Source organism: Canis aureus, chromosome 9, assembly GCF_053574225.1.
Source record: "Canis aureus isolate CA01 chromosome 9, VMU_Caureus_v.1.0, whole genome shotgun sequence".
NCBI classification, from domain to species: domain Eukaryota; kingdom Metazoa; phylum Chordata; class Mammalia; order Carnivora; family Canidae; genus Canis; species Canis aureus.
Genome location: NC_135619.1, coordinates 53290006 through 53297595, shown reverse-complemented (window position 1 = coordinate 53297595; position 7590 = coordinate 53290006). Strand labels below are relative to the sequence as shown.

The window sequence follows — 7590 nt, the reverse complement described above, 5'->3', positions numbered from 1 at the left end:
GTGGAGCCTTCCAGGGAGGAGGTGCTCCCACGTGGGGGGCTTCTTCCTGGAGTCCCTATCCCCAAATGCCTCCTTTCTGGCCCGTGTGTGATCCCTGAAATCCTCACCAGTAATATCTCCTTAAAAATAGCATTGGTCCCCGAAACTCCTTTCAAATTCTGGGATTTTCCTGAGCTTCTTTCTTTCTCAGCCTGACAGCTAGCTGCAAATTGGGCCAGCAGCGGTCTGCATGGGGGATGTCATATAGAGCACAGAGGAGCATGGTGTCCCCTCACACCCTGAGGGGAAGGGGACCCTGCACAAGCAGTGGGAGTGGGGCAGGCCTGGGATCCTTCTCCACAGTGTGGGGGAGGAGGAGTGGCAGAACTGAGCAGGGGGCTGCCTACCCCAACCCAGGAAGTGGCATCTCAGAAAGATCACCACACTGAGGCCCGAGTGCCCAGTGGTTGTGCCGTTGAGTCTCTGGCGCCCAGGGCAGGTCATTGCCGTCCTTGCACACTGAACTCACTCTTAGATTTGACCAGCAATTGGGCACTCTTGGCCTTCAATGGGGCATGTTGTTTGAGTGACCCCCAAAGGGACAAGCTGCTCTACTTTGACACAGACCCCACCCCTCCCTGCTACCCCACACAGGGCTACCCCACACTCTGCCTCTGCTTGTTTGGCCCCTGGAGGTCTCTCACTTTGTGACTCCAGAGAGGCTAAGCTTCAGGAGAGCCAAGTTGTAGTCCCAGCTATGCCCTACATCATGCTGTGTGACATTCCAGAAGTCACTGGGCCAGGGGCCTGCCTCCGTAGGTGCTGTGAACAGTGGGGGAGAAAGTAGGAATAGTTCTTAAGAGAAAAAGCAATGAGGGGCACCTGGGTGGCTCAGTGGTTGGGTGCCTGCCTTTGGCTTAGGGCATGATCCTGGGGTCCTGGGATCCAGTCCCAGATCCCACCCACTGGATGGAGCCTGCTTTTGTCTCTGCCTCTCTCTGTGTCTCTCTCATGAATAAATAAAATCTTAAAAAAGAGAGAGAGAGAAAGCGGTGAGAAATAGGATTCAGAAGGACAGAGGAAGTAAAATGACATGCAGTGGACTTTGATGGATTCCAGGCCTGCAGAGGTCACCAGCAGCAGGGGAAGGGGAAGCCCGCTTTTACTCAGGCTGCAAGGATGGCTCGCGGGGTCCAGGTGGTTCCAGGTGGAAAGGGAGCCCGGATACCGGAGGAGGGACGCCGCCGGGTGGGCGAGCATCGAGGTCCCCACCTGAGCGCCTCCCCCAGGCTGAGAAGCCTCTCGCCCCTGCTTGCTGGTTTAATCAACAGAGGAGCAGGGGAGGGGACAGGCGGCTCGCCGGAGAAAGGATTTAATTAGCAACGCTTTCAGGGGAGGAAATTAAATTACAGGAAACAATGGTGCGCTCCGAGGAACACGAAACCCCTAATCCGATTCCCCGCCCCGCGCCCCCAGGGCCGCAGTCAGCTCAGCGGGCGTCCCGGGCCCCGCCGCAGTGACCCGGTTCCGCCGCGAGGGGGCGCCGCCGGGCCGCACACCCAGCTCTCGGCGCGCGGGAGAGGAGCCGGGGGCAAGCCAAGCCTGGGACTGGAGCGGCTGCTGCGGGTCTTGCCTCGCCGCGGAGCCACCCAGGGCTTCGGGGGCAAAAGGGCGAGATCTGCGCCCAGGCTCGTGCTGCTAGCAGTGGTCTGATCCGACATTCATCCAGAGAAATGGAGTCAGGGAGTGCGAGGACAGGGCAGCCTTGTCCACACGCCGCCCCCCCACCCGGTGCATCAATTCCTGAGGTTCTTAGCGCCCACGACCCCGCTTTCATCCCTGCTGCCCCTCTGCAGGCACCACCTTGGCAGCGTGTCCCTCCACCCACCCCTCCTCCCTATCACCTGGCAGTACTTTTATCTGTAGCAACAGCAACCATTCTTGTGGGCGGTGAGAACCTGGCCAAGGGAAATTTGCTTACTCATGACCACAGCCCATACCTGCAGAGGGGAAGCGGACCTCAGGCCCAGGAAGTCCCCCAGAAACACACAGCTGTCAATGATGACATTGGCATCACACCCCATTGGCCTCTGAGCTGTTCTCCGGCAGGGGGACACCCATTTTTGATACGCAGACCCCGTGTGAAGCTTCTTCATGATAGGAACTCGGGAAGGATTTGTTGAATGGATGGTAGGTGTTTCCTTGTTTGCCAGAGGGGGTGCTGATACCTGAGAGGCTGAAAGGAGACACCTGGCGCCACACTTGGACCACTGTGAGCATCTCGTAGAAGCTGGCACCACTGCCTGAGACCTGTCAGTGTGCAAGGATCACCTGGGGATCCAGTGAAAACGCAGAGGCGGAATCAGTTGGGCCTATGATTCTGACAGGGCCCTGGGTGCTGGCGATGCTACCGAACACACTTAGTGCTCCAGAAGTGAGAGGAACAGCTGAGCTGGTCTAGGTCCACGGTCAGCCTTTCACTTTGTACTTACAGGCAGTGAGCCGCACACTGGCCCCCCCTCCAGAACAGAGCCCCTCCTTAGTACGCATGCTCGTCCCTTCACCCACCAGCCCCAATCCCAACATCAGCCCCGCCACAGGGAGTCAGTGAGCAGTCCCAGCCTTGTCTGCACATGTGCAGTCACCTGAGGAGCTGTAAAAAACCCTGAGCGGGTGGGGGCGGGGAGGTCCTACATCTCGGAGACTAGTAGAATCTGTCTGGGGTGTGGCCCGGGCATCTGGATTCTATAAGCTCCCCAGAGGCTGCCACTGTGCAGGAAGGCCACTGCAATGGAGGCGCCTGAGGAGGCCAGTAACGGGAGCAAGGGGGGGTGGGTGCCGAGGTTCACCCGATGCAAGTGTGGAGGGTGGACTGTACAGGAGCCTGGAGGCTGAGTCACCAGCCAGGAGGCTGGGCCAGGTGCGAGGTTAAAGATCCTGGTTAGGGTGCGACTGACAGTCAAGGTACTCCAGATTCCTCTCTGGCTCCCCACCCCCCTGGCTGTGCCGCCCTGAACAGGGGTGAGGCTTGCACCAGCTGGGGAGAGTGTGTTTGCCAAGTACTCTGCAGGGTGTGTGCCTAAGGAGGGGCTCTGTTCAGGGTGGATCAGGGTGTGGGTGGCTGCCGGGAGCTGGGCGGGTTTGCTGCTGCTGTTGCCTCTAAATACAAAGTGAAAGGCTGACCTTGAACCAGGGCCAGCCCAGCTGGCCTGTCCTCACTCCTGGAACTACATGTTTCCCCTGCACTGACAATCTTATGATTACTGTTTATCAAGCAGTCGCCACGTGGGGCCACTGTACTAGATACTTCATACATGAGGGCACAGTAATCTTTGAGAGGAGATAGTAACCTAACAAACGAGGAAACGAAGCCCAGAGAGGTTATCTAATTGCCAGGATCACACAGAAACCAACTGGATCCAGACCCAAAGCCATGATATTTCCATCCCACCAGGACGCCTCTACTCATGCTCTTTCCTTTGCCTAAAACGCTGGCCCCTTGCTCTCAGCCAATCCAAGCTGCACCATAAGCCAAGCCTGGCTCAAATCTCAGCTCACCTAGAGTTCCTTTCCAGCAAGGCCTTGTGGAGCCCCTGCAGCTCTGGTCTGTAGGCTACACTACCGTGTGCTGGTGCTTTCCCCAGGAGTCCCATCTCCCGGCTCAGCTCTGAGGGCTCCAGGGCCCAGACCTGTGTCTTTCTGTAGGCGCTGGGCTTTCGTAATGTTTGGTGCTGCTAGGGCCAGGACTAGGGTAAGGCAAGTGAGATGCCTATGGTGCTGAACTTCAGAAGGTGCTCAGCTTGGGGTCATGCAAATGTTCTTGCCGGCCGCAGCTGGCACATGCAGGTGCTACTGTGGGTGAGCTCAAAAGTCTGGAAATACAGTGACAGATGGTAATGAGGCTCATCATGGGGATCATTTCATAATGTATAAAAGTGTCGAATCACTATGATGTACACCTAAAACTAACAGTATATTGTATGTCAATTATATTTCAATTTTTTAAAAAGCCCAGGGGTGCCTGGGTGGCTCAGTCGGGTAAGCATCTGACTCTTGATTTCAGCTCAGATCATGATCTCAGGGTCGTAGGATGGAGCCCCTCTTCAGGCTCTGCACTCAGCTGGGAGTCTGCTTAGGTTCTTTCTCTCCCTCTGCCCTTCCCCAAGCTCACTTGCTCTCTCAAATAAATAAATCAATCTTAAAAAAAAATCTAGGGCACATGGGTGGCTCAATTGGTTAAGCATCTGCCTTCAGCTCAAGTCATGATCTCAGGGTCCTGGTCAGGGGGGAGCCTTCTCTCTCTCCCTCTGCCCCTCCTCCCCACTCATGCGTACTCTCTCCCAAATAACTAAAGTCTTAAAAAAAAAAAAAAAGTTTAAGGTGAGTCACCAAACAGGTTCTGAGAACTCTCTTGGTATGCCTGGGTGTTGGGGTAAACCTAACTAATACATTGTGCCTGTATCGATACTTCTGTTCTCAACTAGTAGTTTAACATTAAAAACCCTTGCCCTAAATAACAGATGCTAAACCCAAAAGTTATCAAAATGTTAGTCTTTAAAATAAAAGTAGGAGTAGGACATATCCCCTTGCCTAGACCTACATGGCCAACTTTGGATGGGTAAGACCTAGTGAGGCCCAAACCACCAAAGGGATGACTAACTGATGGCCACTGCCACCCAGCCTCCCGCAAGAGCATCAGCAGAGACCACGTCTGTTTCATGTACCACCCTACCACTAGGTCAGCACCCGGGACATAAATGTGTTAACGACTTTATGTATCTCTGTTACTCTGAAGTAACAATGACAATGTCTTGGTCGGGTAAGCTTCGGGAGTCATTCAGACTTTTAGAAGAAGTGGAAATGATCAGGGTTGAAAAGAATACAAATTTGGGGGGAGTGAAGAGGAAGAGGAGTGAAACCAAGCAGTGAAGACCCCAGGTTTGAGGATTTTTAAAGGTCCCCAAAGTGGGAATTGCCCTGGGGCTGGCCTATGCTGTCAATGCGTGCTCACTTCTGACCCTCAGAGACCCAGAGCCCTTTTCTTCTCAATTAAAAAAAAAACAAGAAGTCACGCTTACCATGGAGGGGGAGCTCCCACACTGCTTCAGCCTCTGTGGTCTGGTCGGTGGGGCCAGGAAGCCAGTCCTGTCACTGTGGCCCAACCAGCAGTATTAGTAACCTACTAGCTAATGGCTTCACTAACTGATGCTCCGAAAATGCTTCAAGAATGAAAGCAGCCTAGACTATGAAGCACAGCTTCCAAATAGATCTTGACTAGACAAGGATCAACCTATAGGCTTTTTAAAAAGGGTTTTCTCGGGATACCTGGGTGGCTCAGTAGTTAATCTTCTGCCTTCGGCTCAGGTCATGGGATTGAGTCCCCATTGGGCTCCTCGCAGGGGGACCTTCTTCTCCCTCTACATCTCTCATGAATAAACAAAAAAAAATTTTTTTTTAAAGAGGGTTTTCCCCTGCAAGTTATTCTGGCCCTTCTCGGCCTGCCAGAGCGTGAAAACCATCCGTAGAAGCCCACTGTCTAAACCGTGCCTTAACTTCGCGGTCAGCTGCAGGTACCCTGGGATGTTTGTTTTGGTGGTTCACTGCCTTTCCTCTGTGTGTTTTGCTTAAGTGAATGCTCATTTGCATTTCCTGAGTGGCCCTGTCACAGGCTAGAAGCCCAGAAGCCTTGCTGGAGTGCAGAGGGGAGCCGGGGTTTAAACACTGGCTAGGAGGACTGCTAGGTCTCCAGGAACCAGGCTTTCCTCGCATTCGTTAAATTTGATTCCAGGCCCGCTGAGGGTGAGACTTTTTTGTTTGAGGGCATCTTGAAGTGTCTTCTCTTGATTTCAGGACAGGTTACAAATTTGTATGAGGGGTGGGTAAAGATAGGTGATTTCAACCCAACTGTCATAGGAGTATTAGGGTTTTGTACCATCTACAGGTAGTAGCAGCTCCTGGTCTCCCAGCCTGCTCCTGGAAGCTCGCCAGGCTCCAAGCCAAGTGCTCCCATCTGCCCCAGAGCGATCAAAGGCTATGGAGATGGGGGGGGGGGGGTGGGCTGCGGAAAAGAGATGCCTACCTGTTACAGAGACTTCCACCAGTAGTAGCGAGCCCTCCTCCAAGCTACTGCTATTCCTGAGATAAAGTGAGTTAGGAAACCTGCAGGCAGCTCTTTTCACTCCCGCTCCAAACACTAATCACTCAAGCTGCCTGGGCACACAGGGCTGGCCTCGGGATAGGCCTCCAGGTTTCAGATACCCCCCTCCCCCCTTTCCTAATGGCTTCCGCCCACTTGCTGCGTTAACTTCCTACTCCACAGGCTTTTCTCTTTCTTGCTCATCTTCTCCAGCTGCCGTAATTTGAGGCAGGAGCCATACAGACTGTTCTTCCAAGCAATTCTCTAATGGCTTGCATAACCATCCTTCAGAGAGGGAGGGAGGCAAGCCACGTGCTCTAAGAACCAAGCAGGAATTCTGAGAGGTCCAGGACACCAAGAAACTAGTCAAAGGCTGGGTTGATACCTGCCGTCTTCCGGTTAGTTGGAAATGAGATTTCGGTAGGCGATAGTCTTCGTTATTCCAAGCAAATGACAACCCTCGAGGGGCCGTGGGGTGTGCGTGCAAGGGGGCTGCCTCACTTCGTGGGGCAGTTTTAAAACACTTTAGAGACATCACTGTTTCTCACCTCACCATAACCTCGGGAGGCCAAGTGGATAGCAAAGCTCACACCCTCCTATGATAGAGGAAACTGAGGTCGGAGAAAGTCTGCTTCTGGCTGCCTCTTTCTCCTGCCCTTCTGCTCGCACTGTGTCATCAGACGGACCTCACCTCCACCTCTCTTGTGGTGTGCTTGCTTAGTGGTACCCAGAAAACAGGACCTCATTTACATGGTGTATGACTATTTCCCTTAAAAACAACATGAAGTCAACCTAAAAGGCTCGCAGAAACATCCTCCCTGGTCGGGGGAAAGAGATCTGGACTGACATGCAAGCTCACTGACATGCCCTCCAACATATACAACCCGTTGTCCTTCATTTCAGATGAAAGGAGGGGCTGGGGCAGCCCCAGTAGCGCAGTGGTTTAGCACTGCCTGCAGCCCGGGGTGTGATCCTGGACACCCGGGATCGAGTCCCGCATCAGGCTCCCTGCATGGAGCCTGCTTCTCCCTCTGCCTGTGACTCTGCCTCTCTCTCTCTCTCTGAATGAATAAAATCTTAAAAAAAAAAAAAGAAAGAAAGAAAGGAGGGGCTGTTTGCAGATGACTGGCTAGGAAGGCCATGACTTAATCCCAAACGATTCTCCTGTGGGGCTTATAATTCTTTGAGAGCAGGCTTTTATATGGGTATTAGCAAATCCATATTTGCTGCAATCAGGCAATCTTAAGAAAGGCAAAACCAATGTGGACCAACAAAATGCTTCCCTTAGAGCCACATACAAGTTAAAAATCCGACTGAATGCTTTAAAATCATCTTACCAGGGGCAGCCCCAGTGGTGCAGCAGTTTAGCGCTGCCTGCAGCCCGGGGTGTGATCCTGGAGACCCTGGATCGAGTCCCACATCGGGTTCCCTGCATGGAGCCTGCTTCTGTCTCTGTCTCTCTCTGTGTGTCTCTA

At 53.3% G+C, this 7590-nt stretch overlaps 1 protein-coding gene across 6 annotated transcripts in view; it reads right to left on the bottom strand.

Annotated features, from left to right (window-relative positions):
- Positions 1-7590, bottom strand: part of TMEM63C (transmembrane protein 63C) — a 131011-nt gene that overhangs the window by 120052 nt on the left and 3369 nt on the right. For all 6 annotated transcript variants that reach the window (XM_077910126.1, XM_077910125.1, XM_077910130.1 and 3 more), the window contains exon 2: positions 7453-7587. The gene's annotated coding sequence lies outside the window, so the exon portion shown is untranslated. The remainder of the gene's footprint in view (positions 1-7452; positions 7588-7590) is intronic.